At 41.0% G+C, this 24,241-nt stretch overlaps 1 protein-coding gene across 10 annotated transcripts in view; it reads right to left on the bottom strand.

Annotated features, from left to right (window-relative positions):
- raraa (retinoic acid receptor, alpha a) overlaps nucleotides 1-24,241 on the bottom strand; it is a 406,433-nt gene that overhangs the window by 27,739 nt on the left and 354,453 nt on the right. Inside the window, exon 1 of one of the 10 annotated variants that reach the window (XM_052102288.1) lies at nucleotides 23,655-23,768. The exons of the other annotated variants lie outside the window; for them this stretch is intronic. The gene's annotated coding sequence lies outside the window, so the exon portion shown is untranslated. Of the gene's footprint in view, nucleotides 1-23,654; nucleotides 23,769-24,241 lie in introns of those variants that run through there. 10 annotated transcript variants of the gene reach the window in all.

Here is a 24,241-nt window from a genome sequence, read left to right as displayed (position 1 = left end):
CTGGTCTCTAATTGGTTTCTTAAAGATTCTCCTCCGTGCACAGGTCGCTGCGTCCCTGGCGAATCAGAACTGGATACATGTTATATTATCCAATCTGATAGGTCTCGTCACCTGTCATTCAACTTTACGCTCTTGGCCATTACTGCGACTGCGCAGGCGACTCCGCCAAAACTTTGCTAGGCTGATCACTTTCGCAGAGATAATGGCAGCAGTTAAACCAAACTCTGTCATTGATTTACAGAAAAACCCTTTCACAAGGCGTTCGCTGGAAGAAAAAAGGAAACTCTCTCCATGCCATTGGTAAGCAGAGCAGTGGTTCTCGGCCAATAAAGGGGCGCCGGGCAAGAAGAGCGTGAAAGGATTGCAGCAGAGGTGAGTTTGTTATAGAAATTAGTCAAAATACCATTTTACATTATTGTTGTGCTGCAGAGATGTCCTGCCCACATCATATAATATTCTACAGACTCAAGAAAACATTTTTTGTTTGGTATAAATCCTTACAAAAATCATAATTTTAATATTATACAACAGCATTCCAAAAATAATAAATTGGCAACATAAAAATAAATGATCAAATGAAATATGAAGCCACTACTGTCTTGTATGGGACAAAAACTCAAATGGCTCTATTTTTATTTTGAAAGTCAGTGCAACTGTGAGAACTAGTGGCCTACTCCAGGTTACTACCTTACATATATATATATATATATATATATATATATATATATTTATTATCTCTATAGGTCTGTGATCCTGGGACACACTAGGGAGCGTTTCTCCTTCACAGACCACCTTGTCTGTGCCACCTTGTTGCAGGGGGACAGGTTTGATGAGTAGTTGGATACCTTTCCTGAAGATGCATTGAGCAGCTCCATGAAAGCATACCCGATGCTCAGTGGAAGCAAGCTGAAGACAGAGCTCAGTCTCATCTACAGCAAGGAAGAATTCAAAGCCTGCCGTGGTGCTGTGGACCTATTCCAGCTGTTTATGGAGAATAATCTCGAAGAAGTCTTTTCCTAAACTGTGACTCTCCTAAAAGTTCTCATTACCACACCCATGACCACGGTTGAAGCTGAGAGGTGCTTCTCAACCTTGAAAAGAATAAAAACTTTTCTCAGAAACACCATGACCCAGGAGAGGCTGAATGCACTGGCATTGCTCTCCATGGAAAAGAGACTTGTTACTGAGATGATTGACTTTAATCAGAGAGTCATTGAGAAATTTGCTGGCCAGAAAGAAAGGAGAGCAAAATTTATGTTCAAGTAGTCAACATGCTTTTTGGTATTGCTTTGTATTTATTTTCGCCCACAAAAAATGATTATCACCAGCCGCCATTGGCATATAGGATCATAACAGTACAGACGTTTCTATTTCATTCTGCTTTGAAAAACAGCACTTATACTTATTATTTAAGAGTTCTGTGAAAACAGAGTACTAATATGTGCTTATATTATTAAGATGGAGTGTTTGCATGGAGTGTGATTTTGTACAGTAGGTAGTATACCTGCAGTTTGAAGAATCTTTAGTGTTGAATGTATGGCTAAAGATGGCAAGAACTGTAGGCTTTTGTAAATGTAATTTTTAATAACCTCTAAGGTTACGTAGCCTTAACCTGCAGTTCGTTCACCTTCCGTCAATGCTAAGAATGCAAAGAACGGATTTGCGTTCTTGTGGAAACAAGAACAAGGTCAAGGTCTTGCCTCACTACCTTGAAAGAATGAATTCAGAAGGACAGGAGGAAGTACAACACACTAATGCAAGTTTTGTGATGTGCTGGAACAACCTTATAACTATTTACTTCTTTTCATGGCAGATGATGACATCCATAAGAATGCACATTGAGAAACACCCATAGTTTTTGGATACTTTTTTTTTTGGAAGTAGATACTAAATATGAAGAGCCACATGCATTGTTTATTCTTAATATACTTTAGGACTCTCAGAAAACATTTTGACATTATTGTTAAGCGAATAATTTCAATAATATTTGTATTTCAGACCTTTGTTTTGTTGGACAAGAAGAACTTTATACCATGTGTCACACATTTGGTTTTCCACCATTGAAATTGGCTAAAATTTACAATGTACACATGGAGTCACATTGAGTGTCCCATATCTCTGGGATTTCACCATATAGGGCCTAAAAAATTAAGATACAAAATGAAAAGTTTCTTCTGAACCAGAATCTAAAAAGATATTAACTAGTGCCTGACCGATATATCAATATGAAAACGTTTTTTCAGAACATATAAATGCTGAAAACAATGCTTTAGAATTGGTATCATAACGTAGTTTGTCCAGCAGAGCATGCTCCAATTAAATTGTTTATAGAGCTGAGCTGATTGTGGCTCTGAAGACAGGGCGGAGTTAAGCGGTGTCTTCTCGGTAAGTTGCTAGCTAGTTTTTGAAATAAATACTGGAAAGTTAATAAACAATGACCCCATCATATTCCCTTTTCAAAATAACTAATATAACATTAACCCTGTCCCTGACAACCATGTCATTCCGTTTTATCACATGTGTTTATAGTTTCAGCTATAGTTTGTCAGTGCAGTCAGTAATGTAGCAGTTTGAAAGGTAAACCTCTGAGCAATTATTTGCAGCTCAGCAAACAACAGTGCGGTGGTGGATTGTGTCTGTTGAGTGTTGATTTCATGTTACATTGTTACCTAGTTGGTGAGACGCAGCTTTCAGTCTCCATGACAACGAGCTTATAGCTAACTAGCTAACTACGTAGCTAGGAAGTGGAAGCTAATGAGCAAACATTTATTCACCAAACTGTTTTGTTCAGGATTCACAGTTTGGTACCCCTTCTACCAAACAATTCCAGTCATTGCGTTTATCAATTATAATATTTAAATGTCTGGTTTACCACCATTGAACTTTCCCCTGAACTTGTATAGCAGAATACGGACACCGCTGCCGCTGTTTATCTTTAGTCTCTGCAAGTGTAAATGCTTCTTGATTTACAACCTGACCCTAATTGACTGGCAGCATTAAAATAGTCAGGATTTTAATGACTGATATTAAACAGTACTACTGATGTTTATTAAGCTAATTATTGTATTTTTATTTATTCTTTATTTTCTGTGTTCATTTAAAGAATTTGACAACGTATAATAATAATGTCAAATATTCTTTGATAAAAATATTTTTTTAAGAAAGCAGCCTTCCGAATACGTTGCATAGTCATATTGGTAAACAATCCACATAGAAAAGGTCTGTTTTCATTCCAGCTCAAAAATGAACTATATCGGCCACCATATCGGTAATTGGTGAATTCCCCCCCTTTCATGTGCTACATAAAACAACATAGGACAAACACAGAACCACATAAGACTACACAGACTAAATAACATACCTATATAAAATACCTATATATACTTATATACCTATATAAAGTGCACGTGAACTGATCTGAGAGCGCCGTCACGCATGTGCACACAGATCAGCGCGTCACTAGTCTTTAACACTAGAAGCACAGAGTCACTGTAACCTACGAATAGCATGACTTCAGAGGTCAGATGACCGGCTAGTCTTCAGACAGGGACGCCTCTTGCGCGTAGCCAATGGATTGGTCTTAAAAATGTCACTGTGAGTTAAGCAGCAGTTGGCCTATAAATGCTTATAGACTGAATTTATCTACATTCTGTCTACGGTTGATTCAGATCCAGTTCTCCTGACAACATTGTCTTACAATTATTTTAAGATATGCTCCTATATTTAGTTTGTATAATTGCCTTAAATTACATTGTGATTTAAGTTTATATGTATATTCATTGTTAGCAAAGGCATGCTTTGTCTTGCAATACAAATTATTATAATATAATCGATAATAATTGTAGTGTATATAGTATTAATAATAATAATAATTTTAGTGCTGTTATTCGTATTTAAATCGTTGAATCCTCGACATCTTAACATGTATTTACATGGAAATAAGCTGAAATAAAAGCACGTGTTTACACGCGCTACTGAATCAGTAATTTGAACTGTGAATGTTGAGATGTTTGTAACTCCACCATATACATTTCCAATATCCCAACCCCCTCTCCCACACACACAATGGAATGCTAATTTGGGTATTCAGGTTCCTGAGCACTACCATCTCACAGGACCTGAAGTGGGAGACACTCGTTGACTCCATTGTGAAACCGGCACATGGTGTATAAGTGTTGTTGTTTTGAGTGTGTAGTTTACAGTAAAGACAGGAGAGAGGATGCATTTTTACCATTTACTGAACTTGAAAAACAACTGTAAAAAAGGAGGCAAAACTTTAAATTGTACATATTTAGTAAATAGGGATATAGGCTACAAAAATATATGACTTTTCCATTATACTATACATTCAGTGAGGGAGGCAAAGCAGTGGGTGTGGGAAAAGTTCGGAGAAGCCACGGAGAAGGACTTTCGGTCCGCACCAAAGTGCTTCTGGAAAACCGTCCGCCACCTTAGGAGGGGGAAACGGGGAACCATCCAAGCTGTATACAGCAAAGATGGGACGCTGTTGACCTCAAACGAGGAGGTTATTGGGCGGTGGAAGGAACACTTTGAAGAACTCCTAAATCCCAACACGCCCTCTATGCTAGAGGCAGAGCCAGAGGCTGATGGGGGATCAGATTCTATTTCCTTGGGGGAGGTCACTGAGGTAGTCAAACATCTCTGCAGTGGCAAAGCCCCGGGAATTGATAAGATCCGACCAGAAATGCTGAAAGCTTTGGATGTGGAGGGGGTGTCATGGATGACACGCCTCTTCAACATTGCGTGGAAATCTGGGACAGTGCCTAAGGAGTGGCAGAACGGGGTGGTGGTTCCCCTCTTCAAAAAGGGGGATCAGAGAGTGTTTGCCAACTACAGGGGTATCACACTTCTCAGCCTCCCTGGTAAAGTTTACCAGGTGCTGGAGAGGAGGGTTCGGCCGATTGTCGAACCTCGGATTGAAGAGGAACAATGCGGTTTTCGTCCTGGCCATGGAACGACGGACCAGATCTTTACTCTCGCAAGGATCCTGGAGGGGGCCTGGGAGTATGCCCATCCAGTCTACATGTGTTTTGTGGATCTGGAGAAGGCATATGACCGGGTCCCCCGGGAGAGACTGTGGGAGGTGCTGCGGAAGTACGTGGTGGGGGGGTCCCTTCTTAGGGCGATCCAATCCCTGTACGTCCAAAGTGAGAGCTGTGTCCGGGTCCTCGGCACAAAGTCGAGTTCATTCCATGTGGGGGTTGGTCTCTGCCAAGGCTGCGCTTTGTCACCAATCCTGTTTGTGATATTCATGGACAGGATATCGAGGTGTAGTCGGGGCGGGGAAGGTGTGCGGTTCGGTGGGCTGGGGATTTCATCGATGCTTTTTTTTGTCTGTGACCTTCAACTCTCACTGGATCGCTTGGCAGTCGAGTGTGAAGCAGCTGGGATGAGGATTAGCACCTCTAAATCTGAGGCCATGGTTCTCAGCAGGAAACCGATGGAGTGTGTACTCCAGGTAGGGAAGGAGGTATTGCCCCAAGTGAAGGATTTCAAGTACCTCGGGGTCTTGTTCACGAGTGAGGGGACAATGGAGTGGGTGGTTGGCCGGAGAATCGGGACAGCGGGGGCGGTATTGCACTCGCTCTATCGCACCATTGTCACGAAAAGATAGCTGAGCTGAAAGGCAAAGCTCTCGATCTACCGGTCAATTTTTGTTCCTACCCTCACCTATGGTCATGAAGGCTGGGTCATGACCGAAAGAACTAGGCCGAAATGGGCTTCCTCAGAAGGGTGGCGGGCTTCTCCCTTAGAGATAGGGTGAGGAGCTCAGTCATCCGTGAGGAGCTCGGAGTAGAGCCGCTGCTCCTTTGCATCGAAAGGAGTCAGTTGAGGTGGTTTGGGCATCTGGTAAGGATGCCCCCTGGCCGCCTCCCTAGGGAGGTGTTTCAGGCACGTCCAGCTGGGAGGAGGCCTCGGGGAAGACCCAGGATTAGGTGGAGAGATTACATCTCCACACTGGCCTGGGAACGCCTCAGGGTCCCCCAGTCAGAGCTGGTTAATGTTGCTCGGGTTAGGGAAGTTTGGGGCCCCCTGCTGGAGCAGCTGCCCCCGCGACCCGATTTCGGATAAGCGGTTGAAGATGGATGGATGGATGGACTATACATTCTGCTACAATACGCGAGATAAAATAGACATATATTCTACCCGAATTAAAATAAATAAATAAATAAAATAACAGATAAAAAACAAAATGAAAAAAATACTATATTAGTGCTATTTATGTATTCTATGTGCCGGTATACTCAACCGACAGCCAAAATCTAGTGTGCACTCCCCCTCGATGACCGCATCATGTGTCATTTTCCAAACCGACCAACTTTGTCAACATTCCAAACACACCGTTGGTGTCTTCTTGGAGCATGTGCCACAGACAAGTCATTTACATGCCTGTCAGATCTCAAAAGTTTTGTTCCCTGAACATCTGCCGACTTGACATTGTCTCCTTTTGGCAGGCGGGGAAGGGGTTAGAGGAAAAAGTCGCTTCTGTGCTACTACACCTACTGCCTTTGACATTTTTTGATGCACACAAAGCTCCTTTACCAGCTCAAGAATAAATTGCTTTCTGCTGATGGTTACGTTCATCAGTGCATGTACAGAATGTGTGCATTAATTGCAGCCAGGTCCAAGACGTTGTAAAACACAGCTACAGGCCAGAGACGGGATCCCCCCTTTACCGAGTACAGTCGTGCCATCTGGTCCATTACATCAACGCCGACTTTAGTGCTATTATAATGGGAAATTGTATTGGGCAGTTTCTTTGTGCCATTATCAGTTGAAACTGTCTGATGCAGTGTACTCAGGATGCATACATTTTTCTTTGGCTTTGCCAGTTAAATAGTGAGTGTGACTTTTCCAGCCCTCATTACCTTGGTGGAAAATCTTTCAGACTGTGCCTGTGTACATGGGGGCATCTCTCGTCTGATTTTATTCATTGTGCCAACAATCATGGTTTTGTTTGTCAAAAGATTGATTGCCTGCTGCAATGAGGTGAAGAAAGTCATTACATTTCTTCCCTTTCCCAGGAAAGGCTCGACCAGACACATGACAACATTGTCCGATAACCGCTGACCAGCCGGCCTACTGTCGTCTTTCCCTAGATAGGGATGTGTTCAGCATGTATTTTGTTTCAACATCAGCGGCCACCCACAATTTTATGCCAAATTTGTCAGGTTTATTTGCCATGTACTATGTGAAACAGTATCGCACCTTGGTAGGGAACAGTTGTTCATCATGTTCTCACGAATGCTGTTTTTCACAAATTTGTCATATATCTCAGATATCATGGAAAAACTATCTGTCACAATGCGGGCAGCTCTCGTGTTCTTGTCATCAAAGTGCAGATAGCGCATTTCTGTCGTGACATTGTCTCTTTGAAAAAAAGTGTGTTCAAATTCATTAAACCAAAAGTCACCAAATCTCATGCTATTGCCTCCCGTAACACCTCTCAAATAAACAAGACCAACAAAGGCTTTTAGTTCGTCATCTGTCAGTTTGAACTTTTCAGCATTATTCCGCACAGCTTCCACATCAGTGTACTTTTGTATGTTTTGCCACATTTCTGTGTCAATGAAACACAGTAAGCTGCTCAATGGATTGTAATATTGTCCTTGGCATAAAATGTTGGCCCTGGGGGTTTTCTCATTATATTGGCCTCTTGGGCACTACCCCGAGTGTTGCCAAGATTTTGTTCAATCCATACTGTGCCATCTCTTGAAATGAGTCCCCAGCACTCTCAATTTTAGAGTCTGATTCTGAATCTGAACCAGATTAAATATCAACGCAACCTCCATCGTCTCTCTCCTCCTCTCCATCGAACACCTCACATTCCTCACCCTCCAATTCCATCTCATTAATATTGTAGCAAGTCCAACACTTGCTGTGCCGTCATACACAACCTTCGAGTCATTGTAAGTATGCACATATACCACGCAACCGTGCAACCACCCAAACTGTGTTGCCACCCCATCTACACAGTGAGCTCAAGGCAATCTGTGGCTACTTTATTGCTCTCGATACATAACAGATCATATAGCTTACTTGTCAATTGCCCTCAAATAATTTTCAATGTGTCATTATGTATTGAATAGATGAAATTTGCATGCATATTTATCACCTTAGCATGTTTGCAAATTGATCTCATATTTCGATTCGTGATTCATTAGTATGCATTATATATATATATATATATATATATATATATATATATATATATATATATATATGTACTTTTTTAATAAACACTAAATCTGTTCATGAACAACCTGGAAATAATTGCACACACACAAAAAATTATTATCATTGTTCTTATATCATAATTATAATATTCAGATAATAATAATGGCTTCTTAAACATTCTGAAACAGTAATGCAAACAGAGTAAATCTGGATGTAAATAATTACATTTATTCAATAAAAATATTTTTTTAAAGACTGAAAATACATGAATGGTATTTTATTTGCAATTGATATCGAATTAATTGATTACAAAAATGTATGAATATATATATTACAATATATTCACATACTTGCGTTATTTAAATATATAGACTATAGGCTTACTCTCTATATTTTCAATGTGTATATATATTGTATTTAGTTATAAAATAATACACTTTACAGGTATATATATATTCTACACACATACATACAAAATGATTGTATGACTACAAGTGAGCCCCTGCGCCATCAGCTGGGAGAAAAGAGAAAAAAGAGGCTGCCGTCAATTCACAGAATTAGAAGCAAAATACCTTCAAACTAGCTTTTCCTGGTGAGATTTTGAAAATGTGAGCGCACTGAGTGATAAAACTCAAATATCTAAGAAAAGTCAAGAAAGTAGGGCCCTGGAATGTGATCGAGTGCAAAGATTGATTTTTTCTTAAAGCACAACGGTCAGGTGACCGCATGCTAGGCCCATCTAGTATTAAATCACAGAGTTTTGTGGATTAATAATCACCAAGTTGACAGCCATATCGACATTGCCTACTGAAGCTAAGCAGGGTTGAGTCTGGCCAGTACCTGGATGGGAGACCTCCTTGGGAAAAACTAAGGTTGCTGCTGGAAGAGGTATTAGGGAGGCCAGCAGGGGGTACTCACCCTACGGTCTGTGTGGGTCCTAATGCCCCACTATAGTGAAGGGGACACTATACTGTAAAAAGGTCTTTCGGATAAGATGTTAAACCGAGGCCCTGATTCTCTGTGGTAAATAAAAATCCTAGAGCACTTCTCGTAAAGAGTAGGGGTGTAACCCCGGTCTCCTGGCTAAATTCCCCCCATCGGCCCATCTCAATCATGGCCTCTTAATAATCCCCATCCACTAACTGGCTACATCACTTGACTCTCCACCAATAGCTGGTGTGGTGTGTGTGTTCTGGTGCACTATAGTGCACTATAGCTGCTGTCGCATCATCCAGGTGGATGCTGCACACTGGTAGTGGTTGAGGAGATTCCCCCTATACTATGTAAAGCACATTGAGTGCCTAGAAAAGCACTATATAAATGTAAGGAATTATTATTATTAACTTGCCATGTTGATGTTATTTGGTTTAACTGTGCAGTCCTGAAGGATTGTGAAATGAGTCTACTGACGCGCTCTTTATGAAACTTAATGGCCAAATGAAAGCACATTAAAATCATCACGATATTAACGCTATTGCTCAATTTTACATCGTCAGCAAAATGATCTCGATAATATCATTAAAATTTGATTATCGCCCAGCCCTAAATGAAACCCAAACCCGTCACATGACCTGAAATGACCTCACTCTCTTTATAATATCTTTCCCAAGCAAGTATTGTTGCAATGTGTTGATTCGGCAGTATTGTAATCGATGAATGTTTTGAATTGAGAAATCAAATGAAATCGAGTAAACGTGACAGCCCTTAAACATACAGAGTTTAGATAAAGCCCCTGAGTAAAACAGAGCCGAAAGGAAGAAACAAGTGCTGAACAATCTGGACTAATGAATTAATACTAACAATGTAATGGTCACATGAAGTCTTTTGCAGCCTGCACTTGTTCAGAGTGTTCAAAGTTTCTGACACCTGCCATAAAAACAAGCAACAGATGAAAGTGAATGCACGTGTCTCGACATGCGTTTTTGAGACCTGAACTTCTTTTAAACTTGACACAAATGTGCCGCTCCTGCGCAAAATGCAGAAGAACAGTCAAAGACGTCCATTCAGCATGTGTTCACATAGAAAAACAATGGGAAAACAGTGTAGATGTGTGCAAAAACACATTCAGTGTGAACGGCCCCTAACACATCGGTTCACACATGTCTGTGAAAGAGAGCACATGCGCAAAACTAGCTACGTAGCTCTATTATTTATTAATAATCAATGTATTATTCAGTAATTACAAACCTGAACCCAAACACCAAAATCATACTTGAAAAACCCAAACCGGCACAAAAAGCATTGTTTCAGACCTCTAGCAGAGATGTGGTCTTTATAATGCGTTTCATATGAGTCACTTCTGAGGTTTCGTGTCAGTTAGGATCAGAGCTGAGTATCGCCAGCCACCTCACATCTCACATATACGTATCAGCTGAGAGCCGAACGCTGACGTAGCGAGTTACTGTCTATGTGGTAGTTTCATGTGACTACCTCAAACTTAAACATGACCCGTCACAGTGTGTGTGTACAGCTTTAACTCATATTTAAATGGATTAATGCAATCCATCATCGTTACATTGCTCAACAAAATCTACGCTAATGATGACAGGTAAGGTAATTACATTATTGTATAAACTACGGCTTAACTTGCTAATTTCTGTAAACCGTTACAGTGGGATCATTATTGGTGCAGCTGATGACTGTATTTGGATTTTTGCCATAGCATATCATATTATTAATTGAGAATCCCACAATTTTACTTAACAGATATCCGCGATCTTCCAAACCTAGTGAGTAGCTGGTTAAAAATCCCTTTATAGAATAAAACAATGCACAAAATAAGATGACAACAGTGTAAGTAAATCTAACAAAGTTGACAAATACAACAACTTACTGAGATCTGCTGCAGTGGACACCAGCGATTCACTGTTTATCATGAGCGTTATTGGTTAGCAGGCTGGTCGTGTCCGAGTCCAAATCATCATTGCTCCATCCACTGTCGCTTTTGTTCTTCTGCGGTCCCTTTTTTCAATTTGTTAATGATTTGGTCAATTGTCCGTTTGAAGGCGGCGCGCATCATTTCATGCTGCCTCTTCATTCTTGTAGAGTATTTTTTCCTTTGCGATCTCTCTGGTTTATCTCAGATCTTCATAAATATCACATCGCAAGTCGAGCACTCATTTTGACGTGTTACCTGAACACATTTGATGCCTGATCATTTTGTGCATTTTTATTGTTGTTATAGAGTGAAGAAGTACTCCTTGCTGCAGACGGTAGCTAGTGCTGTTCTTTGGAAAACGTTACCATGGTGACGAAACATTATCCCGCCCTCCATCCCCTGACATAATCAGTTCCTGAATAGAGACCAGCAAGCTTTTGGGGCTAGTGCAGAGTTTTCAGCCTCAGAACGGCCTTTTTTGCAGTGGAAATGTGCGGAACAGTTCGAGAATTCGCACCAGCCCAGGAACCCACACCTGAACCATGTCGGTGGAAAACGGCTATGAGGAACACCGCTAACAGTTTCCACTTATTTACACAACCGGCTTCTTCTTTACTGAACTGTTGGACATTATCTGAATACAAAAATATTTGAATAGAAATATTGATACATGGATCTAAAGTATTCATATAATATGGTGATTCAATATATCGATATTTGATTGTATCGACACAGCTCTAGTTAGGATGCCGCCTCAGAAGGAAACTGGCTATGTAGGCAGTGAGGCAGCTCACTAGGTTTTGGAACACGGCCTGTCTCTCTGTAGGTTCAAGATGAGGTTGCGTTCCTGATGTTCTGATAACCATCAAACAGTGTAACTCTGTCACGACTCTAGTCAAGTGTAACTCCTCGTCCCTGACAGACAGTATGTCTCTCTTTCTGTGTGGAATCACTCTGGCTTTATTCATCTGTGGGTTCAGGTCTGGGTCTGGGCTTGTTTAGCTCTCATTACGAGCAGTCTGAGAGAGCTGAGAGTGGACAGGAGGGGGTATTAATTAGATTTGGGTTGGTTAAGCCCAGCTTAAGTGTGTTAGCGGGACAGAGACAGGCCCTATAGAAGAAACGGTCAAATACACACACTTATATCACTATTAGATTAGACACTGCCTTGCAGTGACAGAGAGAGAGAAGGAGAAAGAGAGTGTGTGTGTGTGTGTGTGTGAGAGAGTGAGTGAGTGTGTGAGTATGTGTGTTTGTGTGAGAGTGAGTGTGTGAGTATGTGTGTTTGTGAGAGTGAGGTATGTGTGTGTATGTGTATGATGTGTGTATGTGTGTGTGTGTGTGTGTATATATGTGTGTGTGTGTGTGTGTGTATGCATGTGAGTATGCGTGTGAGTATGCATGTGTGTATATGTGTGTGTGTATGTGTATGATGTGTGTATGTATGTGTGTGTGTGTGTGTGTGTGTGAGACTGAGTGTGTGAGTGTTGCGTGTGAGTATGTGTGTGTGTGTATGTGTATGATGTGTGTGTGTGTGAGAGACTGAGTGTGTGAGTATGTGTGTGTGTGAAGGGGAGCGGTAGTGTAGCGGTTAGCGCGCTGCGCTACGAACCTGGTGACCTGTGTTCGATTCCCGCTCATGGCCAACACCAGTGACGATTATCTGAACCGGTCCCGGCCTCCCCTAGGTCGACTCAGCCTAAAATGAGTACCTGGTGTGGTGTGTACAACATCGCCACTGGGGAGACATAGGTGGTCGGGCGTGGTGCTGGCCTAACCTTGTGTACTGTTCTGGCCTTCATAGGTGCTCGCTAACAGCACTTGCCCCCTACAGTCTGTTAAGGCTAAATGGGGTGTGTGTGTGTGTGTGTGTGTGTGTGTGTGTGTGTGTGTGTGTGTGTGTGTGTGTGTGTGTGTGTGTGTGTGTGTGTGTGTGTGTGTGTGTGTGTGTGTGTGTGTGTGTGTGTGTGTGTGTATGTGTGTGTGTGTGCCAATACTGAGAATGGAATCAGAAGTTCGGAAGAAAAAGTGGTATTGGTGCATCTGTAGTTGACATTGCAAACTAACAAGAAACATGTTTCGAACTACAGGCGGAGAGCTGTAGATACACCACACAACTTTACGATGCTGTTTGCAAAAACTCGTTGAAAATTGGTAGGCTATATTGGTAGGCCTAACCCAGTTTGAAATCTACCAATCTTCAATAACAATGTGCACTTCATGAGTTTTGAGTAAATGTTGTGTAAAATCAGTGTTCCTTTGTATTACATGCAGTATATCAACATTATACTGTCCATCAGTCAGCCTGTGTCAACACATTACAGACAGTCACTCATGCAAAACCACATAAAAACAACTCATGAAGACACACATCTCTGACAGGAACTGGGCTGTTCCAGTTTCATAATCTGTTGCCATCTCCTGATTTTGATGTCATTATAAAGGAAAGTAGGCCAATAATGTTGCCAAAGCAAAAAGCACTCAAACCCATTACTGCCTATAATTATTTCCCATGAATTCTCTCAAACAAACAGAGATGAGTCTGTTTGTGGAGCACTGCTGAGATCTGGGGCTCTATATGGTGATGTATGGATTTGATGGTGTGCTATAAGGGCCGTGGGCATCAATTATTGCTCAAGTGGACAGCTTTAACATGAACAGTGCAGTACACCAGCGTCATTATTTAAACAATGTCAAGTGTTTTTGTTTGGTCTGGACACAGACTGAAATATAATGCCATGTTTCATTATTGTTGCCAAAGGAACACAATGAAATTATGAGTACAATGCAGAAAACAACACCCTTTTTTTGGACTGTCCTCAGAAAATATCATGGTACAGTGATGGCATCAGATGACATTGATAGCCTGATGACTGATTAGCATTTTCATTTAGCATTTACATGATACATAATAATACAATGACTAACAGAGTAACACATTCATAAAATGTCATTCAGGCACCTGTGCTAAAGTATTTATTCTTCTGTACAACACATTTCATCCCAACACTCTAATGAAAGAACTAAGAAATGATATTCTGTATCAAGAAAATTAGGCTTATTTTTCAATTTTAAGACAATTGTGATTTTTACCATTGTAACACAATTTTTTTGAAGTGAAGCTAAAAGAAAAAATAGAAGTAGTAAAAATGTGTTTAAAATGTTCCATATTTTAATATTAATACAAGAAATTGTTCACAAAGGAAATCACACATTTTATCGATGTTTTCGTTTTCGTTTCGTTTTTCGAAGTTCAACGTGAATGAATTACTTTTTAACAAATGAACCTGAACAAACATGGCAATTAATTACTTGTATGATAATTAATAGTCAGGCAAAATGTTGTTATGGTGTCAGTCGTAGATGGCATTTCAATGAAGGCAGCTGGCAAACACACTCTCTCTCTCTCTCTCTCTCTCTCTCTTTCCGTCTCTTTCTTGTTTGCCCTAAATAATTAAAGCAGGAGAAGACTGACCCCATTCACTCTCCAGGCTGGTCCTGTCTGAACTACACTTCCCATCATGCACCTGTCTTTAGACTAGAATGACTGAACACATGCAGACTGTTACAGAGATCACAGGTGTGTGTGTGTGTGTGTGTGTTTGCTTCTGAAAAAGTATTTTATCTGGTCCAGTCAGGGATGTTTTACTTTAATGTCATGCATTTTAATGCACATTCCTCCATGAAACATTTAAACGATGCATTACTGTTACGGCTGTATACTTTGTATTGTGGTTTTTGCCGTGTCTGGGTGTGTTTTGCTCCTCCTACAGGTGCGCTGCGGAGCTGAGGGAGTAATCAGGTGGATTGGGTGCACCGGTGCACAGGTGTGCCTGTCAATAAAAGCTTCCTGTTTGGCGTCCTCATGGCATTCCATTCTGTCACATCGATCCCTGGCCAGGACCGAGATGTTGATCGGCGTTGCGGCGTATTGCGAGAGCTTGAGAGAGCTTGAGAGACAGTCTTTGTCATGAAGAATGTATAAAATAAAGAGAGTATTGTAACCGCTGAAAACGTTTCTTCCTCCTTCATTGTTACTCCCTAGTAAGGGCGTAACAATTGGGGGCTCGTCCAACTAAATTGGTGTTTGGATTCGTGCGAATGATTTAAAAAAAGAGAACGTTGTCTTTGAAGGAGGGTAAAAGGTAGGATAATTTTGAATTGATATTTGAATATTTGTATATTATCCGATTATTTGTTAATTGAAAAATTGGAACGCTTCATTAATTAGTTAGGTTCTAGAACATAATTTGTTGGGGGTATTTGAAGAACAAACCTTCCGGGTAGGTTTAGTGCGTGTCTTTGGGCACGTAGTTTTTTATTTTAGTTTGTTATTTTTGGTTGGCTCGGGGCTTAGAGCAGTTGTCTCAGGGGCACATCCGAGGTTTGGGGGGCGACTCGGCAATTGGTCGTCTTCCCAAACTTGCGGGATTTAGTGCGTAAGTACCCGGTCTTGGCCCAACTGAAGACTAGGGTTGAGTTAGTTTAATTGGATGGTTTAGTTTCTTTAAATAAATCCTGAGGAATTGTTAGAGGAAATGACCAAAGAGCAATTGTTGGAGTTAGCTGCGCATTATAAAATCGAGCTAACGTATAATCAAAAAAGGTCAAAGGACGGAATTAAGTTAATCATTGAGACTGCGCTGTGTGACCTTGAAATCTTGAGGAAAAAATCTAAATTACCGGGGTCAGCTGCGTTGCCTGCCGTAAGTACGCCTGTTCCAACTACTCTTCCGTTGTCTGCTTTAAGCACACTTTCATTTGAGCAACAGAAAGAGTTGTTGATGATACAACGTGATATTGAGTGTGAGAAGCGTCGCTTGGAATGTGACAAGGTACGTTTGGAGTTAGAATTGGAGGAGAGCCGGCAACAGGTAGAGCAACAGCGTTTACAGATTGAAAGGCGTTGACTAGAATTACACGAAGAAGGTAAGCCAATGGGAGGTTTTGATACGGGTTCGACGAAACTGAGTGTGGCTCATAATTTACGATTAGTACCGCCGTTTAATGAGGCTGAGGTGGAGATTTTTTTTCTCCTATTTGAGCGAGTCGCAGTAGCGTATAAATGGAGTGATGTTGAACGTGCTATGTTACTTCAATGCGTTTTAACAGGTAAAGCCCAACAAGCCTATTCTACGCTATCTGATGCTGACAGCCAGAATTATGAAGCCATTAAGGCGGCAGTGTTAAAAATTAATGAGCGTGTGCCAGAGAGTTATCGGCAAAAGTTCCGTACGTTACAGCGAAAGGTGAATGAAACAAATGTTGAATTCGTAAGAGAGTTGACCGTGCAGTTTGATCGGTGGTGTACAGCGGCAGATAGTACAACAGTGGATAAGCTGAGAGAGTTGATTTTATTTGAACAATACAGAAATACACTTCCCGAGATGATAGCCACTTATGTGGCGGAGCGTCAGCTTAAAACTGCGTCAGAAGCTGCACTGCTGGTTGATGACTGGGAACTTATTCATAAGCCCGTGTTCATGAATTCAATCAACATCAGGTTCATACACGGGAAATTTTTCCGTTGTCCCTGTGGGTACAGCCAGGCGTTTTTAAGAAAAAAAATTCAAGTGACGTTGATAGCTGTAACTACTGTCTGGGTAAAGGACATTGGAAGTCAAATTGTCCAGCTTAAGTCAAAATGTGTTAGACACGCCCATTCCTGCAAGCCTGCTGTCCTGGCTACTTCAGTTTCTGTAAATCAGGCCGGTACTTTGGAAGGAATACCAGTGGTAGCACCCAAGAATGTAGAGAATCACCAGCAGTTATTTGAACCATTTATTTCTAATGGTTTTGTGTCGCTCCAGGTGGTGTTGAGAAAGTAGCAGTAAAGATTCTCCAGGACACGGGGTCATCCGAGTCGCTTATTTTGGAGTCGGTGTTGCCCTTTTCAACTGAGTCGCACACTGGTAGCTCGCTTTTGATTCGTGGCATTGGGCTTAATACATTATCCGCACTCCTGCATAAAGTTGATTTAACCTGTGAACTAGTGCATGGAGTAGTTGATCTAGGTATACGCCCTATTCTACCTGTTGATGGCGTTTCACTGATTCTCGGAAATAACTTAGCCGGGCGGACGCGTTTGGGTTAATCAATCGCCCTCTCTGGTTGTGACTGAGGCACCGCCCTGTACTGGTGGTCCGGATGACAGTGCGCGACAGTATCCAGAAGTGTTCGTCGCGTGTGCAGTGACTCGTTCTTGTGCTCAACCAAGGGTTGAAGGTAAAATCAGTGACGCTGAAGCCTGTTTCGTTTTGAGTGATTATCCCATTGTGGTTTCTCGGGAAGAGTTGTCTACAGAACAGCAGAATGATGAGACATTAAAACCACAATTTGAACAGGTTGCTGACGGCACCGAAATTCGTGATAGAGCGCAAGGCTATTTTATTGAACAGAATGTTCTACTGAGAAAGTGGTCCCCGCATGCTGTTGATGGTATGGGAGATTCTGTCATTCAAGTCGTGATACCAGCAAAGTTTTGTTCGTTAGTGTTGAAAATGGCTCACGATCAGCTCGCCGGTCATGCTGGGGTACAGAAAACGTATGACAGAATTCTGCGTTACTTTTACTGGCCTCGTATTAAAAAGGACGTTGCCAGTTTTATTAAGACCTGTCATACGTGTCAACTTACCGGCAAACCGAACCAGTCGTTAAAACCGCTCCTCTGCGTCCCATTCCGGCTGTATGTCAACCGCTTGAACACCTTATTATTGATTGCGTCGGTCCTCTTCCTCGCTCGAAAGCTGGAAGTGAGTACCTGTTGACCGTGATGTGTCAAGTTACGCATTATCCAGCTGCGCACCCGTTGCGCTCGATAAATACAAAATCGATTGTGAAGGCGCTCACTCAGTTCGTGTCTATTTTTGGGTTACCGAAAATTATCCAATCGGACGAAGGAAGTAATTTTACTTCGAAATTGTTTGCGGAGGTGTTGTTCGAGCTGGGTATTAAACACAATTTGTCAACAGCGTATCACGCCCAGAGTCAAGGGGCACTCGAACGTTTTCATTCCACGTTAAAATCACTATTGAGAGCCTACTGTTTGGAAATGCAGCGGGACTTCCATGGTTGATGTTAGCAGCCAGGGAAGTCACCCAGCAGAGTATTGGGTTTAGCCCTAACGAGCTGGTTTTTGCACATAAAGTACGTGGATTATTAGCTGTTTTACGTGATCAATGGATTGAGTCAGAACCACCGATACGTTTTTCTGAGTACGTGCTGGGTTTTCGTCGTCGGCTTTCCTTAGCTGGGGAGTTAGCTGGGAAAAGTCTAAATAGAACTCAAGGGAAAATGAAAAAGTTGTTTGAACGTTACACTGAACATCGGAAATTTTGTGTAGGAGATCAGGTCATCGCGCTTCTGCCTGTAATAGATTCCCCTTTCCAAGCCAAATATACTGGGCCGTATGAGATAATACATTGTGGGGCCGTGGATAATTACACGATTCTTACGCCAGATCGAAGGAAAAGATCCCAAGTCTGTCACGTAAATCTCCTTAAGCCTTATTATCAGCGAAACCGACCAGTCTAAGTGCCAGTGGTGCCTGTGGTGCTAGTGGACAGCTCCCCTCAGTCCGGTGCTCCACAGGTCATGATGAGTATGTCTGTGGACGAATTAGAGTCTCCTGATGACGGCGTGTTACTGGGTCGTTTAAATAATTCTGAAACGTTGAAAAATATGTCTTCTAATCTTAAACATTTAGACAAGACGCAAAGTCGAGAATTGATTAGTTTGCTTTCTGAGTTCCCGGAGCTGTTTTCGGATGTTCCAACCCAAACGACACAGTTAGAGCATGATATAGAGGTGGGCGAGGCTGCTCCTGTCCGTCAGCGCTTTTACAGGGTTCCACTGAATAAACGAGAGGTTTTAGAAAAGGAAGTCCAGTATTTGCTGGATAACGGATTAGCCGAGCCTTCATTTTCCAGCTGGTCTTCGCGTGTTTGCTGGTAAAAAGTCTGATGGTACGTCCGCTTTTGCACAGATTACAGGAAACTGAATTCTGTTACAAGACCGACTCCTTTCCTCTGCCGAGAATGGAGGACTGTGTCGATCAGGTCGGTGCCGCGAAATTTGTGACAAAATTAGACTTACTTTAAGGCTATTGGCAGATTCCGCTGACAGAGCGTGCGCGCAAAGTTTCCTCATTTATAACACCTAACGGATTATTTTCTTACCAGGTTATGAGCTTCGGTCTTCGAAACGCACCGGCGACGTTTCAAAGAATGATGAATAGAGTAATTATGGATTGAAAGGCGTGACTGTTTATTTGGATGATACTGATCGTGGTAAGTGATACATGGTCAGAACATCTTAAGCGTTCACGGTTACTTTTGGTCCGTCTTTCTCAAGCACATCTTACACTGAATCTTGCTAAGTGCTGAATTTGCAGGAGCGACAGTTACGTATCTTGGTAAGGTAGTGGGGCAAGGACAGGTAGCGCCCAGTGAGGGAGAAGGTGAGAGCAATAGATGAATATCCTGTTCGAACACTAAAAAGGAGTTAATGAGCTTTCTAGGTCTGGTGGGGTTCTACCACTGTTTTTGTAGGAATTTTTCTACGGTTGTTGCTCCTTTAACGGACCTATTGAAAGGCAAAGCTTTGTTTGTTTGGTCTGAGTCTTGTCAGAATGCCTTTGAAGCAGTAAAATCGTTGTTAACTACGACACCTGTCCTAATGGCACCTCAGCTGGAGAAAACTTTTAAAATTCAGGTAGATGCCAGTAAAGAGGGAGCAGGGGCGGTGTTGATTCAAGAGGATGATGCGGGTATTGAGCGGCCAGTTTGTTTTTTCTCGCTGAAGTTCAATAGTCATCAAAGGAACTACTCCACAATTGAAAAGGAGGCCCTTGCGTTAATTTTAGCACTCCAAAATTTTGAAGTGTATGTAGGTGGGAACAGTTCAGCGGTAATAGTTTATAGTGATCATAATCCGCTTACATTTTTACATTCTCTTAAAAATCCAAATCAACGGCTGATGCGTTGGTGCCTCTTTCTTCAGCCCTTTCATTTAGATGTTGAAGGGCTCAGAAAATATAGTGGCCGATGCATTGTCTAGGGCACCCTTGTAGAACATTTCTTAGGTTGTGCCTTGGATGAAGAGTTAACAGGTTTGTTTTTCTATTTATTACTTTATTCACGGGGGTAAGGAATGTTGTTGTTATTGTGTATGTATAGGCCTATACTTAAATTATTTGTTAGTGCGGTTATGAATGCTTTTTGTTGGCGGAAACATATTAGTTTCCTTTTCTTAAGGGGGGGAGTGTTACGGCTGTATACTTTGTATTGTGGTTTTTGCCGTGTCTGGGTGTGTTTTGCTCCTCTTACAGGTGCGCTGCGGAGCTGAGGGAGTAATCAGGTGGATTGGGTGCACCGGTGCACAGGTGTGCCTGTCAATAAAAGCTTCCTGTTTGGCGTCCTCATGGCGTTCCATTCTGTCACATCGATCCCTGGCCAGGACCGAGATGTTGATCGGCGTTGCGGCGTATTGCGAGAGCTTGAGAGAGCTTGAGAGAGCTTGAGAGACAGTCTTTGTCATGAAGAATGTATAAAATAAAGAGAGTATTGTAACCGCCGAAAACGTTTCTTCCTCCTTCATTGTTACTCCCTAGTAAGGGCGTAACAATTACACAAGCATGCACAGTATATATTCAGCCTTTAACACACGTATGGTGACATATTTATGCTGGTCAAGCAAATAATTGTGATAATGACAATTAATTGTCAAACAAATGATCATTCTTCTAAGGTGTATGTTTGCCTCATACATTTATTGATATTTAACTTGGAGTCATATCAAAATCTTGTCATAGACATAATGTCATTTTAGACAATGTGTGGGCACTGAATTGAAAGAAGTACTGGTACTGGTACTACTGAGCTTTATGGAAAACATTGAAGGCTTAAGCCCCAGTAGCCCACCCATGGACACTAGAGGTGCTGTAATAACAACGACTTTTATTCACTTTCACACAAATCAACAGTACTTTCGCTCTGTTCCTCACACAATGCTATCATATGACCCTGAAACACTGTTACTATATAGCGCAACAAAAATGTGTTTTTCATCTGACATTTACTTTTTCTGACACTATCGGTTAGGTCTAGGTTTAGGGTAGGGAGGTCGCATTTGTTGATTTAAAACTCGATAGAGCATTAACCTTAAGCATCTCAGTGCTGTTTTATTAAATCAAAAGGTTTTTGAAACACTGATCTGATCTATGACACACAAAGTAAGAAGCAGTAATTCAGTCCAAAACATATTCATCTCACGCGCGTAGCACCGATAACATTCATAAAAGAAGGGCTTGCTGAAGAGTATTGCACTGATTTGCCGCTGAAAATGATGATGAGACACTCCTCTTGCTCTCTCTCTCTCTCTCTCTCTCTCTCTATTTGACTGTCTTGTGCTCATAGTCTCTCACTCATTGGGACGGTACACACACTGACGACAGATATCAGCAGGTTTGAAATCCGGGAGAGTCACAGAAGTACGTACACTACACGACCATCGGACGCCGAATCAGAACATCAAAGGAGATGTAGTATGCACTAGGCTTAAAGCTGGGATGGCAGGAAGTATTTTAACATTTAAAAAGTTACACACATCAGATTTAAGTATGCACAGACTCAGTATGTATCTCAGTGAACAACAATGCCCTGACATCATGATGAAATGTGTGCAAAAGCATAAGATAAACGAACAGAAGTAAAGAACAGTGTGTGACTGTCATGTGAAGAAGAGGCAGCACATTCCTTCAGGCTGAGACGTGTAATCTCTCTGTAAACTCACACCTCCCAGATCCTGATCAACCCCCGTTAAGACCATACTGACACATCTGCACCCTCCGAAGAGTGATCTATTGCACATTTACTGCAGTTCACCAGGACCGCACACAATCCATCCTCATGTCCAGCACTGGGTCTCATTTAACCTTAAGTCTTGATGTTTACTATGTTCATCATCATCTTAATCGTCTGTAAATTGTATGTAAAAGCACCATTTATGTCACATAAACATCTTTGTCTTTAAGTAGTTCAGTTCTCACTGATAATCAGACCAATAGTGTACATTGGACAAGAGTTAGGGTCTTCTGACAGCTCAAAGTACACTTACATAACGCATATCTTATCCATCCACCTTGAACAAAACCTGATAAATGCACGTTAGAGCAAGAGGGTCTATGTACTGATCTGTCCTGAAGTGCTTGATTTCTATAGAACAAAACAGAGAAAAACTGACATATGTAGAATCAGGGTTTTCAATCGGGTCCATTCAGATCTTTGAATTTAAAATATATTCTCTATATTTCAAATGTATTTGTAAAGTTGGTTAATTAGTTATATAGTTTAATATAGTTTTATTTCAACTGTACTGTCAAACCAAACAACGTCTTGTATGGCTGAGAAACTAGGTCAAGCATTATGTAATATTTACGGCAGATTTCACACAGCGCATACAGAAATCTGATGTATGGCAATGTCTGCAAAACACATACAGCACAGGAAATACATGTTATATATAGTTTTCACTGATTTAAAAAAAGTCACATCCTTGTACAAATATACAACATATATTTCAAAAATGCACGGTTTCATATATGTAACGTACATTTTCCCACATATGGATTTTGAATATGAACATACTGTAAATGCTCATGTGAGAGTCAATGATGTTTTTATCCAGATCTATTAAATCTATCAATAATACATTTCAAATGCCATTCACACAAACCAATGATATGAATATTTCTCTTATTAACATGTTTCAATTACTGAGTTCAAAGGCATTTTGATATTTTTAAATATCATTCTTAAAGTCAAATATGTCATGTGGTGTAACAGTCCAAAGACTTAAAAGTGCAATATGTACAAATCTATATGTAATATTCACCTTTTTTTTTTTGCCAATGTGTGAACAGCTTGTAACACAACTTAAAAAATTAGCCCTTCCAAAACTTCCTAGGTTTCCTATTAATTCCTGTAGACTGATTTTCATGCGAAGGGAGCGGGTTGCTTTTGCCAGGAACATCCAAAGGATGTGACATTTATGCACACTCCTGAGAGCCTTGCGTCAGTGATAGCTTCTCTTCCACATCAACAGGCAGTCTGCAACACTAGGTAACTTAGAGATGGAATCCAGCAAACCTCCGGCTCCTAGCACAACATCGACTCCTTCACAACCTCTGAGTAAGCCAAAAAAAATATTTTTTTATTTACTGAATCCCATCTGGCTAAGCGGGAACGTAATCGTGGTTGAGCAAAAACTAGAGTGAATATCGGCAGGGCATTTGATTCCTGGAGGGACCTTCGTTTGTGTTTGGGCCTGAATTGGTGTTCTTATTGGACAGGTAAGCTTAAATAAATGCAAAGCATGTGAAATATAGTGCCATAAGGATTGATCTGTGTCATTGTATCTAACTTGATCATGCCTGCACATAAATAATGCTAATCTATAATTATTCATCAAGGTAAACTACAATAATACATGAAATAAAATGACCATTTTCAAGAAAATGCAAAAAGCTCCATTCATTAGTGTAAAATAAGAGTTGTATATAAAAATCAACTTTATATACCTGAGATCCACCTGCATGCCTGTGCTCAGCCATGATGTTTGATCCATGTCTCAAGCTAATGACGTAACTTCCAGGGAGGCATCACCGAGCCCGTTGTACACGCCCCAATCCCCTGACTCCACCCCCACGTCAAAACAGTGCCATAAAGTGAAACGCAGAGAAAAGTGAAGCACAAAGGCAAAACGCTATCACGAGCTCACACGTGATGGAAATGCAGATTAAAAGGAGCATTGCAAAATAATTAGTAGCATTGCAAAGAAAAAGATGTGTGGCAAAGTCATCGCTGCCTAAAAATCTGTTGCAGAGATAAAAAAGGATCAAAGTTCTTTAGTTTCTTTTACAACAGTCATTGATTTTTGCAATTATGTATTGTTTTTTGCTATATTTTATTTATATTTTGCAATTCTTTATTTTTGTTTGCAAAACGTTCTTTTTTCTCTCTATATTTTATTTTACGTTTGTGATACTTAATTTTTGTTTAAAAAAAAAAATTTTTTTTTGCTCAATACTTTTTTTCTTTTGCAAAACTTTATTTTATTTTGCAATACTTTATATTTTTGCAAATATATGTGGCATGGAATTGATCC

This window comes from Xyrauchen texanus, chromosome 33 (genome assembly GCF_025860055.1).
Source record: "Xyrauchen texanus isolate HMW12.3.18 chromosome 33, RBS_HiC_50CHRs, whole genome shotgun sequence".
NCBI lineage: Eukaryota > Metazoa > Chordata > Actinopteri > Cypriniformes > Catostomidae > Xyrauchen > Xyrauchen texanus.
The sequence above is the reverse complement of the archived record's forward strand: the minus strand, read 5'-3'. Positions and strand labels throughout refer to the sequence as shown.